This window comes from Abramis brama (assembly GCF_963993115.1).
Source record: "Abramis brama genome assembly, chromosome: 3".
Taxonomy (NCBI): domain Eukaryota; kingdom Metazoa; phylum Chordata; class Actinopteri; order Cypriniformes; family Leuciscidae; genus Abramis; species Abramis brama.
In genome coordinates this window covers 34919109-34936874 of record NC_139965.1, presented here as the reverse complement: position 1 = coordinate 34936874, position 17766 = coordinate 34919109, and the positions used below count along the sequence as shown (strand labels likewise).

At 37.6% G+C, this 17766-nt stretch overlaps 1 long non-coding RNA gene across 5 annotated transcripts; it reads left to right on the top strand.

Annotated features, from left to right (window-relative positions):
• The first annotated feature begins 4060 nt into the window (after positions 1-4060).
• Positions 4061-12916, top strand: LOC311080425. Of its 5 annotated transcripts, none has more exons than XR_014605582.1 (7): positions 4061-4468; positions 4570-4625; positions 5095-5162; positions 5422-5469; positions 5697-5766; positions 12179-12289; positions 12444-12916. It is a non-coding gene; the product is annotated as an uncharacterized lncRNA (long non-coding RNA). The 5 variants fall into 5 exon arrangements; XR_014605583.1 differs by having other exon boundaries at positions 4995-5162; XR_014605579.1 differs by lacking the exon at positions 4570-4625.
• Positions 12917-17766: the final 4850 nt, after the last annotated feature.

The following is a 17766-nucleotide window of genomic DNA, read 5'->3' as shown; positions in this document are numbered from 1 at the left end:
TTTTTTTTTTTTGGTAATCTGCAGGCAGTACAAAAAGATTGCCTTTGAGGTGTTTTTCATTGAATTGATCAGCGAGTCAAGAACTTTTAACCGTTTATGAGTTGCACACAGTAACATTCTTACAAACCTCTAAGAATTTAACTTACAAAATTTCTTGAATTCTTTCCTAAGATTTTCATGAATCCATCATAGTCTGACATAACCCTGTATAGCGTAAACTGATCTGTTGCACATTGTGTTGTTGTCTGTGGTCAGTGTCTATTTTTACTCATGCACTGGTGGTCTGCAGGGCAGTGACTGGTGGTATGTGCCTTTTGCACTGTATCTAGCCTCCATAATGTCCAGAGGTCGGGATGACCCCTGAGATTGATCCCTTGGTAATGGCCATACGGCAAAGGCTGATCTCAGGTCGACTTATTGTGGCAGAGGTGAGCAGCTCCTACAGGAACAACAGCACGAAAAAACAACAGCAATAGGGACAGCTTCAGTCAGGCATGGCCAGTCGATGTCTCTATCCCCCAATTCCCTACAGTGAAACATAAAGCAGCAGGCAAGAAAGGCAGTATCAACTTTTTTTTTTTTTTTCTCTCCATATAATTGTCTATTAATTTTTGGTGCACAAGCTGTTTGGGTATTGAACATTCTGCCAAAAGGATTCGAGCGTGTTTCCGTTTGACTGTATCCAAATCCCAGGAATCATGAATATGAAATATTTTATTGTACAGTATCTTTGGATTAGTAGCTGCATTAATCATGCTCTTTGTAGTGTTTCACAGAGAAACTGAGGCCATATTGTTTGTATGGTTTTAGCATTGAGTGCTACTGTGATCTTATTAGTCCATATTGCAGATGGTTTTAGAGTTTATCAGCTCCAGTTTGGATCCAGCCTCTTATACAGACTTCAGTGAAGAGACTACTTCAACTCCTGAGTGGTCTTCAGTTGACGCAAGCTCTGAATCAACATGCACCAATGCTAAATTTTCGATATCCTAATTATTTTGTTAAAAATGTATTCGTTACTTCATTGAGCTCATTGTTTCTCCCTTAAATTAACTGTGTGATATTATGTTAATTTCTGTAACACACACAGTCACCCGTTGCTTTGAAACATATAACGTATAAATAAATGTGAATTGAATACAGGTTTGGAATGTCATGGGGGTGAGTAAATGATGACAGAATTGTCATTTTGAGTGAACAATCTCTTTAAGTACCTGAAGGACACAGGAAGCCCCATAACATGTCATAAGTGTAGACAATAAAGATGCCACTGTAGGATAAAACAAATTATTGTGGGGAGATTATGGTGTTGAAGAAAAAAACAAACAAAAAAAAACAGCCTTGTATCCTCTGTACAATATTCAATTGTGTGTATCGTTCTAATTGCTCTGATACGTCTAGAGAGAAGCACAACAGTTTGAGAAGCCACTCTTAAGCAACTAATCTCCACTTAAGAATGTATACGTGATCTACCTTTTGCCCCTCAGATAATCAGCATAAATTAATCTAGGCCTGACAGCTGTGTGTGTGTGTGATTGTATATGAAAATCAGTGTTCCGTTGCAGAGGACACTCTGAGATAAGAGGGAGAGAGACTCGGGGCAGAGGCAGGGTCATGCGGAGAGTGTCTTGTCTCATTTACATTTCCGGTTGTGACACAGGAAAGGTGCATGCTGGAGACGTTACGTTCCTCACTCTCTGACAGCATCTTCTTGTGAGGGTTTCATGGGTCCATATGCAAGTTTTTTTTTTTTTTTTTTTTTTTATCTCTCAAAGACCTAAAATTTGGGGAATTTAAATATGTATCAATATCAATATGTAATTTACGCTGGGACATAAAAAGTAAGCCATTATCATGTGTAATGTTGTTTCGTTTGGCATCTGGCGTGGTATTCTGTTTATTTATCATGCTTCTGACTATTAATAGAAAGGCCAAGGCATCAAAATTAGAAATGAACTACCTTTTGTGTGTGTTTTTGTGTCTGATAGAGATAAAGAGTGAAAGAAAGCCAGAAAGGCTTTGAGTCAATCCTTCGCTGAGCTCTGACTCCTTGGTTACTGCTGCTAACAAGCTTCACAGAACAACCTGTAGACATGAATTGCATAATTTATTAATAAAGCTCATAAACTAGTGACCTGGCAATAGTGTTGACTGTATTTTTAGATAAATGATAGAAATTATCTAAAAATACAGAAAAAAAAAAACAGATTGCTAAACTCACAGACCCATCAGAGACATACATTAGAAAAGAGTTTAGGATCAGGGTCAGTTGTATTTTAAATAGTGATATCATAGTAAAATGATGATGTCCAGAATTGCATTTATTCTTTAACAGTAGCCAGGCTACATTTTTAAATGTTATATTCATGTCATGGATTGACTTTAGTTTAAAAACAACAAAAACAAACAAACATATATTTAAATGTAGTTTTAATTTAGCTAAATCAAGAAATAACACACCCAAGGCTGAAATTATCTCCACAAAATTATTTTAAAAAAGTTTAAAAGGCGTCTTCAAAATAAACAGTTTGGATTGAATTAACTGCAGATGTCTAATACAAGTGGTATTCAAATGGTGGACCGTTGTTTTGACGCGCTGCTCACTTTAAACTGTAGAAACGGTCAAATGGTGCAATAAAAGCCGCTTTTCCACCTAACGGTTCTCATTTCGTAACCGTTCCATTTCGTGCGATCCGGACCAGCTGGTACGGTTACGGTTTAATTTTACACTGTGGGGCTGATAACGACCGCTCTTTGGAATGTAATACAAAATCGTCTGTCGTTGCATTGGTAAGGCAAGCCTTTACAGACAATATGAGATAGCCACCTCTTTATGAAGGATAGTCAGATATTTATTTTAATTGTATTATTAATTTGTGTTTATGTTTCTCAAATAGCGCGCTAGAGAGAAGCTGGTAGCCAGGCAACAAACAAGTGACCAATCCTGAGTTGCGATGCCACTTCACGGATTCTTCCAGCAAAGTTCAGAACGGTTAGACCTTGCCCAGAATTCCGAGCCGAGAACGGTTGGTAATCGTGCTGTACCAGGCTCAAGTGGAAACAACTGGAACCGTTCGCCCCGACGGTGGAAACCAAGCCGGGGCGAACCAAGCCGGGCTCCGGAACTGGGACCGCGCGACATAATTGCGCCATTTTACCGTTTCTACAGTTTAAAGTGAACAGCTCTTCAAAACAACGGAGCGGTTCACACCACAAGTGCTCAGGGTAGTTCATGGTAATGATCTTTCAGAACAACATTCTCTAATATTTTAATCTAGAGCCAAACACGCTTCATTCAAGCCCTTTCCGTTCTGTGCGCGTTGCTTATTTCCCCTGCTTTCTCCCAAGACGGAAAGCGCCATATTTTAACAACATTAAGTTAGCAGAAGCATGGTGAGCATAAAATACCTTTGCTAAAACACTGCAGAAAATGAGAATTAAGCAAATACAATTATTTGTATCTGTCATAGAGATGATCCTGCTGAAAAATCCAGCTAAAACCAGCCTAAGCTGGTTGGCTGGTTTTAGCTGGTTTAAGCTGGAAGTAGCTGGTTTTAGCTGGTCTCCCAGCCTGGCTTAGCTGGTTTTAGCTGGTCTCCCAGCCTGGCCTAGCTGGTCAAGCTGGTCTCCCAGCCTGGCTTAGCTGGTTTTATGGTCTCCCAGCCTGGCTTTGCTGGTTTTAGCTGGTCTCCCAGCCTGGCTTAGCTGGTCAAGCTGGTCTCCCAGCCTGGCTTATAGCTTATTTTAGCTGGTCTCCCAGCCTTTCCTAGCTGGTCAAGCTGGTTTCCCAGCCTGGACAATTTGGTGGTCAGCTGGTTTTAGCTGGTCTCCCAGCCTAGCCAAGCTGATGAACATCTCACAATATTATATATATATATATATATATATATATATATATATATATATATATATATAATTATGTATAATAATAATAATAATAATAATAATTCACACACACACACACAATAAGTTAATATAGACGAAGTTGATTATAATATACACTAGTTAATTATTGGAACCGTCTGGAACCCAGATTTTTTGTTTGTTTGTTTGCTTGCCATTTAGTAATATAACGCAATTATTAGTATTCTAACGCAACTTATCATTATATAAATGTAAATTGAATTTTTCAAAAATAAAATAAAAAACTTTTAATACTTCTGTCACTGTCACAATTTTTTTTACTCGCCTGCCATAAACCTGGCATATTGCACATGAATGGGTCATATAACTACACAATGAGTTTTAAATTCATGATTTAATATTAATGATTTTTTAATTCTAGATGTTTATTTAAATGCTGCGTGACTTTGAAGTGTTTTAATGTGCGTGCGCGTGAACATTCGAACATTCGCATTCAAACACTGGAGCGAGTGCGCTGTGCGCGCGAGAGCAGATGGAAACGGGAAACGTCATCAACTGACACACAGCAAAACTCGTCTCTCGCTGTTGTTTTCACTGCTTTCAGGTGAGTTTAGTCAACAAATTCACACAAATAATACATACAAACGTCCCTGACACCTTTATTACGTGTAATTGACACGCTCCTGTTGAATATTTACTTTATAGAAATGGTTTTGTGTCTTTGAAAAAGTCCGTTAGCATCTCAACCAGTTTCAGAAGAGGTAAGTTAGGCCTAACTTACGTTAAGGCTAACTATAGTCTGACTGGAGCTCTTGTTGATAAAAGTTTGGGGTTTTAACCACATCTTTGTGTAGATAACAGTTTTTGATAGTTTTGTTTTGCTGGTAATTTGTCAATGGGTGATTGGAAGTAAGCTAATTTATTTAACCTAAAAGAATGCGCTGCACTGTTAATCAGTGACGTCACTTACAAATAGTGATTTAAAAAAAGTGATTTCAGGAGCAACAGGAAAAAAACCTCTACAACAAAGGGTGAATTATTAGTTTCATATGCATCTATTTATATTAATATATAATTAATTATTATCTTAATATATTATCTAAATATATAATTCTTTCTCTTTTCTGCAGTTCACCTCTGCTCTGGCTTGGTTTCTTGTAATAAACCCTATTGTAAATCCTATGTAACAGTGTTGGCTCTGTGAAATTGCATGTTATGTTCCTACTGTAGATCATCATGCTGAAGGCCTGCTGCAACCCCGTCCAAGAAAATCTCCATGGCTATGAACCATATGACTAGTAAGCAAAACCACCTCAAACATACAATGCACTACTGTCCAAAAGTTTGGGGTCTGTAAGATTTATGCTTTTGAAAGAAGTCTCACATTTTAAAATCATTAACCCCAGGTTTTTTCAGTGTGATTGTCCTTGAGAAGCCTGTAGGCTAAATAATAGGCGACAAATATAATGGTATAATGGTCGTAGTTATAATAATTTATTTAACTATTATGATAACAGGATATCATGGTCATTGGTATATTTTATTTTATTTCTCTAGGTCTGTTTTGAGTTATGTTGGCCAGTGAGACAGACACCATACTCAGGGGTATTTATTTATTTGTATGTATTTTTTACTGATACTGAAATTCTTTTTACTTTTAAATGCTAAATATGGTTCAGGCACGCAAGTTATTTTTCACAGATATCTGGCCAGCTTACTCATGGCTCATACTCTTAGCCTTTAAAATGTTTGAATTGATATCCCCAATGCAATATCAGGGGCTAAAGATATCATTAGAGTTCTTAAACTTATGGCTATGCTCTTGTTATCAGATGAAATAATCCCTAGCGTTTGGCCCTGTGATTCTTCAGGACAAGACCTTGATGCGGTCACCTTGACAAGGTGAGTTTCACAATAGCTGCCACTATCACAAATCAAGAGACTGAACACAACAGGCTTTCATCCATATGAACACACCCATATGTAGGCATGGGTACTGAAACATGAACATTAATGGGTACATTAATTATGAACTACAATTAATTTGCCTTGCCTAAATTCATAACGACATCACCACATAACCACACTTGCGACATCACCGACGTGCGTATGAGATCCATTCACAAATTGTCAAGAGTGCTTGCTTTAACAGACGCATCATTTAGAGTCAAGATGAAGACGGCATCGTTGTTCGTCAGTATTTTGTTTCCATAGCACATTAACAAAACATTGAATGACACTAATAACACTAAAAACAATACAATTACAAAATATTAATGATAATAATATCACTAAAATTATATAGGCCTAATAAAAGTCTTTAGTTCAAGAACGCAGCACAACTCTGCCGTCTGTGAAATCAAAAGCAACTTCAAACTAGGGGTGTCCCCGACTATGGATTTTCATAGTCGAATCAGAATCGTCATGTCTTGCCTATAGTCGACTAATAGTCGAATCATGTGTATAGGGGTGGGGCTGGGGGCGGGGCTTTAACATTTCAAAGCCGCCATGTACAGAAAATCACACAAAGATATAGAAGAAAAAGTATAAAAATTTTTTGGATCAATAAAACTAAGAAATAACATAAATAACTCCAGAAAGGCCACGGACAGGATTTGCATTTCACATGCAAATCAAATTAAATCGGCTAAATTACCTGTGCGAGCACAACATCGATGCACCGAAAAAATAAACAATTAATTTACTAAATTAAATTAGAACAGAATATACCTTTCTAATAAATAAAAATACAAAACGAAATAAATCAGAATCAAGTCACAAGATGAGCAAATGTGTGCAAAATGCCTAAAGTGCAGGGGAACATATATTCAAAACACAAGCCACAAATAAAGATTAGATAACCCTGACAGATCAATAAATAAAATTAAAATAAAGAAACTATTAAAATAACGATAGTAGCCAGAATTTTCAACTTTGTCTTTTTAACTGCAGAAACAAAATGCTAAACTGGAGTGGCAGTCTTTTTAGCTAAAAATGTTCACACTCACAGCATCCAAAAATCAAATTAGAACCGGCTAAAAAGTTTTGAAATCACTTGTACCCTATACCTGATCGAGAGAACAAACCCAGTCTTTCACTCTGTCTGTGTCCGTTGGAGTCTTTTCAAATTGTGCGCGCGGATAAAATACATTCTGACGTGAAACATGTTCGGTGGCCGGCAGAAGTGCGATCATGGTTTTCCTGATGCTAAATCCAGCCTTGGAGAATATCCTTTCTGATGGTGTACATCCACACTTTAAAGTTTCTTATCCCAGACATTGTTAAAAATGTAAATCCTTGCCGCCAAGCCGCTACTCTGTCAGTCACGGATTGAAAGTGAAACTTAAATCTGTCACGGGGTGTTTGGATTTATTCACGCACATTAAAAATATTTATTAAAAGCTTATTTCTTTGCACATTTTCATATACAGCATTATCATAATAGGCTGAATATTAACGTATTGACAGAAAACTAGTTCTATGTGAAATCAGACATTGAGCGCCCTCATATAGCCAAAGTGGCATGATCCTCGTTTCATAACACCTGTGCGAAGATTCGACCGTGAGATCGGTAGTCGAATCAGGCTCCTCCAATCGAATCTTCGACTATTCGGGGTCACCCCTACTTCAAACACTTGTTTAACAAGTAATATTCTTCTAATTGTTTCACTGTCAATAATTTAAGTCCACAAGAGAAATATTAAGCCAGTAAATTAAGATAGTTGCTATACCGTTATATCCACCGTCGTCTCTGAGAGAACGCGCTGTTAATGCAGCGAAAGCTCAGTCCGTTTCTGCTTTCACTTTCAGGGAATGAGCGCGTTTACATGCACGTTATTAACTCGATTATGCTGAATAAACTGGCAATGCATGTCATGTAAACGGATTAACCCGTTTTCCTTTATCGGAATCAAGTCATAAGTTTAAGTATAACCGATCAACTTTTAGATTTTTGCCTTTGATTTCTCTCAGCATTTAAAACACATTAACCCGCGTTCTTCGGGCTTATTGAAGTGCGATGTGTGAAGTGCACTTGCATACAGACAGAGGGAGCACTGGTAGGATGACATATATCACAAACTCCGACTCTTTCTTGACCCAAGAAATTATTAAAACGTGTTCTCATCTCGTGCAGAAGTAGGTCAAAATGCTGCATCTGTAACGGCATGAGAGGATAATGTGTGTCCGTAAATTTCCCGCTGACATGTTGAAATACTCTGAGTCAGATACAATAATGATAAGGATCTTTTTTTTTTTACCTCACTATACCGGGAAATAACCTGATTTAGCCTATTGATAAACACTCCAACTTTTCTAGCAAAATAGAAAACAATTCTCATATATAAAACGAACTAATAAAACAAGCAAATTAACGAGTAAATAAGCAAGTTAACGATCAAATAAGTAAGCCCCGCCCCCTCACGATAATATCGCGTACCACCGATCTTACAGGCTGACGATAGGACGATATGAAAATGGAGCATATCGCCCAACACTAGTTAAGACCGACCGATATTTTTTTTACCTCTTCAAACATTTAATACAAATGCAATAAAATAATATTAGTTATTAAGTATTGTGAATATAAATTGCCTAGACCTACATACAAACACAAGCTACGTTTTTTCTTTTAAATAAAAACCCGTGGCACGTCATCTATGATTATGTTTACACCATTGGTTTACGCATGTCACACTACAGCCTGCAGGCTAAGTTCGCTTCGTTTCATTCACTGTCAATGGTTCGCGCTTGGTAATGATGGCTGCGGCTTTACTCTAAAGATTATTTCATTTTTATATGTTGTTGAATATGGTTTATTAAAAAATAAACATGTGAGAGCGTGTTATAGGCTATATGTCATGTTATAGTCAGATATGATGATGCTACTGCAACACGCATCGCCGCAGATGAGCATCTATTCATCAAACCAACGTGCAAACTATCGCAAATCAAAGTGAAAGTAAGTCGCTGACGCTTAACACACAATCATCTTCATTAAATGTAAAGAAACGAAATGATCTTACCAGGGCTGTTTCTGCTTTCTCTTATTGCGGGCTTTGATTCAGAAATTTTAGCTGATGATCAATAAAATAATGTATCTCATATCTGTTGCTTTCGGTGACGTGCACTCCATTAAATCTGCATAGCGGGAATTGAAGATCGGATTTATATCCGCAAAAAAAACAAAAAACACACACACACATTGATGTAACCAGGTGTAAATGGAATCGTTTTGATAAATCAGACAGCAATCCGATCTGAGAAAATGCATGAAGTGGCCTGGTGTGAACAGCCCCTAGACATCGGTGAAAAACTAAATAGAGATGCATTGTTAATGTAACACATTGACATGTTTTTTTTTTTCATAGGTATTACATTGCATGTTAATGCAATTAACTGTCATTTTGTGAATTCTAAAGTCAATTTAATTTATTTGTTTCCCTCTGAAAATCCACTTTAGTTGATATCTAGTGGCTTGAATAGTAATCAACTATTACATAGTGAAACTCCTGTTGTGGATGCACTCCTCCCAGGACAACATGCTGAAACCAAGCGTGCCGCACAAGCCCTGAAAAGTGAAGCCAAAACGTCTCGATCGCCCCCCGGTGACTGGTCCTAGTATAGGTCATAAGCCCCGCCTCCCCGTGTTATTCAACAGGACGTGAGACCAACTAAACAATTAAATTACACTTCAAATATCTTTTTTCCAAATGTGGTTTCTTTCATTTGCTGTTGTTTTTATCACGCTGGTGTAAGATCAAGTGTCTGTTTCAAAAATAAGTTGGTTTTTAGTTAGTTACGTGATGCGGTGGTGTAACGTCATGATTGACAGCTGTGATTGACAGGTTCTCTGAGCGAAGTAGTCACCGAAGCACCAACGGACATTTTGTCTGGATCTTCGGAGGACTGAGGAGATTGTATACTTTATTTTAACAAGCCTCTTGTCGTACTGCAATCAATTTTTTAAAAAGTGTGCAGAATCCGCTCTCCCTGAGTGCATTCGGCGAGAGTGAGGGCGGAGCGTTGATTACTTCCTGCTCACTACTGCGCAGGTCTGGTCCCGAGATCGCTACTGCGCAAACTCAAGCCCCAAGATGTCAGCGCCATATCGGGCTTCAGTTCTCATCAATGGAAGAGAGCGAAGGGGCGTCGTCCATCTTTTTTTACAGTCTATGGTAGGGTTGTGCCGATAGACGATAGTATCGTGTATCGACGATAGACAGAGATATCGCCGATGGCAGATGCCTTTGACGATATCAATACGATAATTGGCTCGTTTTTCCATTAATGTATTAAATCGTTATTATTATTATGAAGCTAGTATAGTTATTAAATTAATTAGGAACTACAATTATATTTGCCTTGCCTAAATTCATAACGACATCACCACATAACCACACTTGCGCCATATCACGCGCGTATGAGGACTCCTCAAAGAAAATGTTTTTAAAACAGACAAAACAAAAACTACATCCCACAACGAAATTTCATTGCAAGGTGATCCATTCACAAATTGTCAAGAGTGCTTTAACAGACGCATAATTTTTATACAGAGCCTAGATGAAGACGCGGCATCGTTGTTCGTCAGTATTTTGTTTCCATAGCACATTAACAAAATATTTAATGACACGAATAACACTAAAAACAATACAATTACAAAATATGAATTATAATAATAATATCAATAAAATGATATAGGCCGCCTAGGCCTAATAAAAGTCTTTAGTTCACGAAGCATCTGTGAAACTCTGCCATCTGTGAAAATCACAAGCAACTTCAAACTTGTTTAACAAGAAATATTCTTCTAATTTTTTCTTTGTCAATAATGTAAGTCCACAAGAGAAATATTCAGCCAGTAAATTAAGATAGTTGCTGTAGCCTACCGTTATATCCACCGTCGACTCTGAGAGAACGTGCTGTTAATGCAGCGAAAGCGCAGTCCGTTTCTGCTTTCGTTTTCAGGGATTGAGCGCGTTTACATGCACGTTATTAACTCGATTATGCTGAATAAACTGACAATGCATGTGGTCATGTAAACGCATTAACCCGTTTTCCTTTATCAGAGTCAAGTCATAAGTTTAAGTCGGCGTATAACCGATCGACTTTTAGATTTTTGCCTCTGATTTCTCCTGGCATTTAAAACACCTGCGTTATTGAAGTGCGGTGCGCATGTGAAGTGCATCCAGACAGAGAGAGCACTGGTAGGAGGACATATATCGCAGACTCCGACTCTTTCTTGAATCAAGAAATTAAAACGTGTTCACATCTCGTCAAACAGTCAAAATGCTGCAGATCTGTAACGGCATGAGAGGATAATGTGTGTCCGTAAATTTCCCGCTGACATGTTGAAATACTCCGAGTCAGATACAAGAATGATTAGGATCTTTTTTTTACCTCACTATACCAGGAAATAACCTGATTTAGCCTATTAATAAACACTCCACCTTTGCTAGCAAAATAGAAAAAAGATTCTCATTTAAAACGAAGTAATAAAACAAGCAAATTGATGAGTAAATAAGCAAGTTAATAATCAAATAAGTAAGCCCCGCCCCCTCACGATAATATCGTGTATCGCCGATCTCACAGGCTGACGATAGGACGATATGAAAATGGAGCATATCGCGCAACCCTAGTCTATGGCTGAAATACAGCAACTAATCCCAAAGAATTGACAACGTTTTTAATGCAATATTTTGCTCATTATAATGTATGTATATATGGCAGTCCCAATCATAGTTATTGATGTTCTGCATTAAAGCTAATGATCATCACATATTGACTTTTAATTCGAAATCAAAGCTACAGCTAACACTGTCTGTAAAAGACAGACTTACAATCGGTTAAATGTACTGTTATGTTGATGAAATATTGAAAAAAATCAACTTTAGAAAACATGGGTGGTGATGAAGTAAAAAGATCCAGCACATTTAGATGGTACAAACTTTTGAACTGACTGTATGCATATCCCACACAGCCTCATTTTTGATTCACTTGGAATTAAATATGGCATCTACCCAGACTAAAGTTGCTTGACACGTGCTGAAAGGTCCCACACAAATTGTTAAGATCTCACTGAAATGACTAGATATCTTTGTAGGAAAAAAAATACAGCTTCTTATTTGTAATATTGAGATCTTTAAAAAAAATGCAGCTCTGATGTGGTAGCCAAAGTAGGAGTAACGTCACAACATTTATAGCTACCAACTGGAATATATTCTGTATAAGTTTATTTTTTCTGTAGAACATAAAAGAAGATATTTTGAAGAGTGTTTTTTTTCATACAATTGAAGCTCATTTATGTTTTGTCTTGAAGATCCACATACAAACACTTTAAAGAGCAGAAGTGTGTCAGGAAAGGAGTGTCCCACGAATAAACACTCTGCAAAGCCTCCCCTGACACCATCCAAGCTGCAAGTTTTGAGAGGTAATCTGTTATTTCATTTATTCATTCATTCATTCATATACTTTATGTAGCCGTAGCCAATTTAGTAAAACGGTTTTACATTAGTTGATTACCTTTCTAAGTTTTACTAGTTGAAAAGTGACAAATTAATAATCTAAATTATTTATCTTTCAAGTCTGCTTCAGTGACTGGCTCAAACAAAAAGAACCCGAAAAAAGGAGAGAGAGAAGCGGGAGAAGCAAGTGGGGTATTACATATCCCAAAAAATACAAGATGTCATAAAAAAAGAAAAGAAAAATGTAATGTAAAATGTATCTCTATAATTCTGTTATTGTCTCCTTTAGTTACTATTATAGTTTTTAGCATTTTAATCATTTCAATTAATAATTTTGTACATTACTGTTAGCATATCAATGGGTTGTTTTAAGGGGCTGCAATATCAAATAAAAGGAATTTGTTTGAATTGTTGCCTGTGCTCCTGAAGATTATTTTAAGTATACTTGGAATTGTTTACATTATTTGTCACAACACACAGTGGCAGGAAAAATAGAGAAGACATAGAGTCAGCCAGTCTGACCAGCTAAAAACAGCCTGACCAGTTAAGCCCAACAATGACCAGCTAAAACCAGCTAAGCCCAACAATGACCAGCTAAGACCAGCCTGACCAGCTAAAACCAGCTAAGACCAGCCTGACCAGCTAAAACCAGTTAAGACCAGCTAAGACCAGCCTGACCAGCTAAGACCAGCCTGACCAGCTAAAACCAGCCTGACCAGCTAAAACCAGCTAAGCCCAAAAATGACCAGCCTGGCCAGCTAAAACCAGCTAAGCCCAACAATGACCAGCTAAAACCAGCTAAGACCAGCTAAAACCAGCTAAGCCCAACAATGACCAGCTAAGACCAGCCTGACCAGCTAAAACCAGCTAAGCCCAACAATGACCAGCTAAGACCAGCCAGGCTGACCAGCTAAGACCAGCCTGACCAGCTAAGACCAGCCAGGCTGACCAGCTTAGACCAGCCTGACCAGCTAAAAAAGTGTTCAAAACCCCTCTAAAACCAGCCTGATAAACCAGCTATGACCAGGCTGGGAGACCAGCCAAAACCAGCCTGACCAGCTTAGGCTGGTTTTAGCTGGATTTTTCAGCAGGGGACTCCGACAGTTTAACTAAACCAGGGTTGTGACAATTAATGTGTGGCACCTTTAGATGTTTGTTTTTTCTTCTCCATTTAGCATTATTAATCAGCAACCAGCATTTCATAATAAACAATGTTATAATTTGGAAAATTATTTAGAGATGTCCAGGGAAGATAGACAACTTTGAAATTAGAATTACTGTAGTTTTGTTTTGTGCTCATGATGAGAGTTTTGATTATTAGATTATGTTGTTTGGTTTTTGTAGTTAATTATTTTGAGCAAAGTATAAAAATGGTCCATACTTTTCTTAAGAGGTAAACCTGCACCCCCTGTGTTTTCTCAGTCCCAAGGCCTTCCATGTGCCATAGGTGTCTAAATGTAACATAAATAAATAATAATAAAAAATAGCCTGATAAAACATCTGTGCTTACCTCTTTATTAATAAATCCCAATAATTATAATAATTATTAGGCTGTATCAAGTTGGGAGATATATTTACTTTTTCTGGTAAATATTGGTAACAATTCAGAACTACTTTGGCTCTCGGGGCCCAAGATTCTAGACTATTTTGAGTGTTTAGTATTTTAGGTACCATGGCTGCCCTAATGGGAATGTATAGCTGTTCCTAAAAGGTACTATAGAAGGAAGGAATTATAGAGACCGGACCTCTTGGAACTTTAATTGAATACCCTTGACTTAAAGGTTTACAACAAACCCCTAACCAGAAGAATATCAATACAGTGCCTTGAAAGCAGATTTAAAATCAAGCTGTAAAATGTAACTCAGCAATTAAAAGTCATACTTGAAGTCATGGGAGAAGATTCATGTCCTCCCTCAGTTATCACTGGGCTATTTTGGCCTTTTCCCCCTAAGCCAAAACATCACATGTTCTTCAATTTAGACAAATTGTATAGTTTAATTTTACCCCTGCTCTCAACCCATTTCATGGCCATTTATGCCTGTAATCTGAAGCTGTGCTGTTGGTCTGAGATGCCAAAATATGTCGCCCACATTCCAGAGTATTTAGTCTGCAGTGGAGTTAAAAGTGTAGAATAACAGTCGAAAAATGTTCAGAGTTAAAATAAATGTTCAGAACTGAAGCAGCTCTCCCTTCCCTTCATCCTCCCCCGCCTGCCTGAATTCTTCTCTTTCCATCTCTCCCAAACTGACAGGTCAGTCTGTTTTACTTGGAAGAGGTCCGGGTGGAACAACATTGAGATCGTTTTCGACAGGAAACTGCAGCAGCTGACTTCCATTAGGTAAATTGTGAGGAGTTTCAAATGAACAATCTTCTATTGTCAGGTACAATTACCAATGAAATCCAACTTTCTGGTGGGTGCAGTGAAATAATAAAATATAGGCTAAAGCTCAACTTGATGTCTTATAGCAGCGCTGGTTTCAATTACTAATGGTCTAGGAAGTTAGACTGGAAAGAGCGTGTCTGAGGCTGTCAGTGTGAGCCTATAAAAAGCCATACCCATGTCAGAGGGGACAATGAGACTTTTGATGCCTTTTATGGGAGCAAATGTGGGTCACTCATGAATAAACTTACTCTTTCTGTAACCTTTTGCGTTATACAGCCCAGTAGAAGTGTTTTATTAATGTTTCAGTCAAAATGAATAGTTTACCCCCACATTTCTCTAAATTTATTGGCCCTGCACCATGACCCTGTGCAAACAGTAGCGTCATGAGTAAATCTTGCCTTTTTTTTTGTGTTGAGGGCTTTAAAGGGTCATTTTTTTGTCACTCTTTTTTTTAGGCTGCATAGCCTAGTTGAAAATTATTTAAAGGGATTTTCTAAATATATTCAGATAATATAATTGTACATCTTAACTAATTTTAGTGTTTTGTTCTTGCCCCATATTTAAATTTTTTTTTTTTTAAATATAATGTATTTCCCTCATATTTTGACGGTTTAATCAAACTTGTAGGGTTATTAAAAACAAATAGGCTATCTAATGTGTAATACACTATCATTCAAAAGTTTGAGGTCAAACAAAAATGCATTAAATTTATCAAAAGTGACTTTTACACACATCTTTTGTAATGTTACAAAATATTTCTATTTCAAATAAATGTTGATATATTGAACTTTCTATTCATCAAAGAATCCTTAAAAAAAACCTCATATTGAACAATGAACAATATTATGTAGCACAACTGTTTTCAACACTGATAATTATAAGAATTCTGGAGCACCAAATCAGCATATGAATGATTTCTGAAGGATCATGTGACACTGAAGAATAGAGTAAAGATGCTGAAAATTCATCTTTGCCATCACAGGAATACATTTAAGTTTAAACTATATTAAAATAGGGTTAGGGTTTAAAACAGTTATTTTAAAATGTAGTAATATTTCACAGTATTACATTTTTTTTTACGTATTTTTATTAAATAAATGTAAGCATAAGCATATAAACATTAAAAAAATCATACTAACCCCATGTTTCTGCTTGGTAGTGTATATAATTATGCGCAGTAAAATGGAATAATATACTTTTGTAATAATATAATATCATTTTGTCATTTTTGGCCCTCACTTTTTCAGAGGGTTAAATACATGAATGGTTATTAGGAACTTGGTAAGGGCATTTCCAGGATGGCTAAGATCATATATCTTTTCTTCATCTTGTGTGAGAGCTCTATTCAGAGTGCCCCTTCAGCACCAGGAAGACATGGCACAGAACAGCACTAGAAGGGGCCACCAGGCCCCTAATGGAGAGTGATTTATTGAATGGCTTTGGCTTGCTGTTGGCCCTGGGCCTGTCTCCTAATTGAGCACCTGGTGCTGCATGGGAAAAGTTAATATGATATAAATTGATACTGTGGCAGTGGCCGTGGCAGGGCTCGGGAGGCGGCATGGACTCATGCCTGCTTCCCTACGGAGATAGGACCAGATGCTCCAGTAGGCAGGCGGAACAGCATGGGAACACCGAGGTGACAGATAGGCCTCACGTGAGGCTGGAGGGGTGGGCCAGAATCATCTGGCTGCAGATGTTGAGCTGGAGTTTCTAGTCATTGGTACTGATACCATCCATGCTGAAACAGAAGACTGGAAAATTGTAAATAATGGCGAAATGCTGAAGCCGTCTTGTGATTTATGGTGGTTTGGCAGAGTGATTATGCTTGACTTAGTTCACACATTACTGTTGTTCGCTGCAACTAAATGAATGACATGTAGCACGTGGTATATTTTTTATCATACAAAGGGTCAGCAAAATACATTCAAATATGAAACCTCATTATTGGGGAAAATGTGTGTTACTAGACATATCTTCAATTAGTCACATCAAATTATTAGGAGCCAAGCACCGAAGGTGTGTAGGCACCTATTGTAATCGTTGGCGTTCCTACTATTATTATTATTATTATTATTCCGCTCTGGCAGTCTATGGAAGCCCATAGAACCGCTTGCGGGAAAGTAATGAAATTTGGCACACAGATAGAGGACAGTCTGACCTGTCACCATAGCAAATTTGGAGTCTCTAACTCGATCCCTCTAGCGCCACCAACTGTCCAAATTTGTACTCATGTTTACGCTAATAATTTTTGATCCGTAAGAGCTAGAAACAAAATATTTTTTCCTTTGATTCTTTGGCTCACAACGATTCAATTGAAACCTATGACGGCATTTTAAATTCTGCCCATTTTTTGCATTGACCATTTTGAATTTTGTCATAAAATGCTTTATTTTACGAATGCATTGGCGTAGCATTACTAAACTCTGTGTCTTCAGCACCATGCCCTGACACTACTCAAAATGTTTTGGGGCAGCGCCACCTTGTGGTCCTCCTAGATGTCCGATTTTCACCAAAATCGAATCGTATCATCTTCAGACCGTGCAGACAAAAAGTAAGAAGAAACCTTTTTCGTATAGGCCTAGCGCAGCAACAAATTTGAGGCATGATGCCAAAATGTCTCTTTAGGCTGTATCCCTGCAGTGCTTTGACATCTGGACACCAAACTTTGCATACGTCATTGTCATCTTACTCTGATCACACCATAGTTACGTAACAGCGCCACCTATTGGTCAAAAGTAATAAACCGTTAAATTAAACAACTAGTGATTGATTATGAATTTTCTGCCATTTTGCCTAAAATAATGTCTTTAATTGCTCATTGTTGTAGTTGGTCTGATGCTCCCAGCCATGTTGGCATGACATATTATGGTCTTTGTGCTTGGCCCCCGATAATTGCTGCTTGCAGCTATATTTTTTTAGGGGTGTAACGATACCCTCATGTCACAATTCGATATATCACCATACTGAACTCACGATACGATATTATCGCGATACTCCAAGACATTTGATAAAAGGTTAACAAAAAATGTACTGTTGATTAAAATGCTAAATTTGGTATTA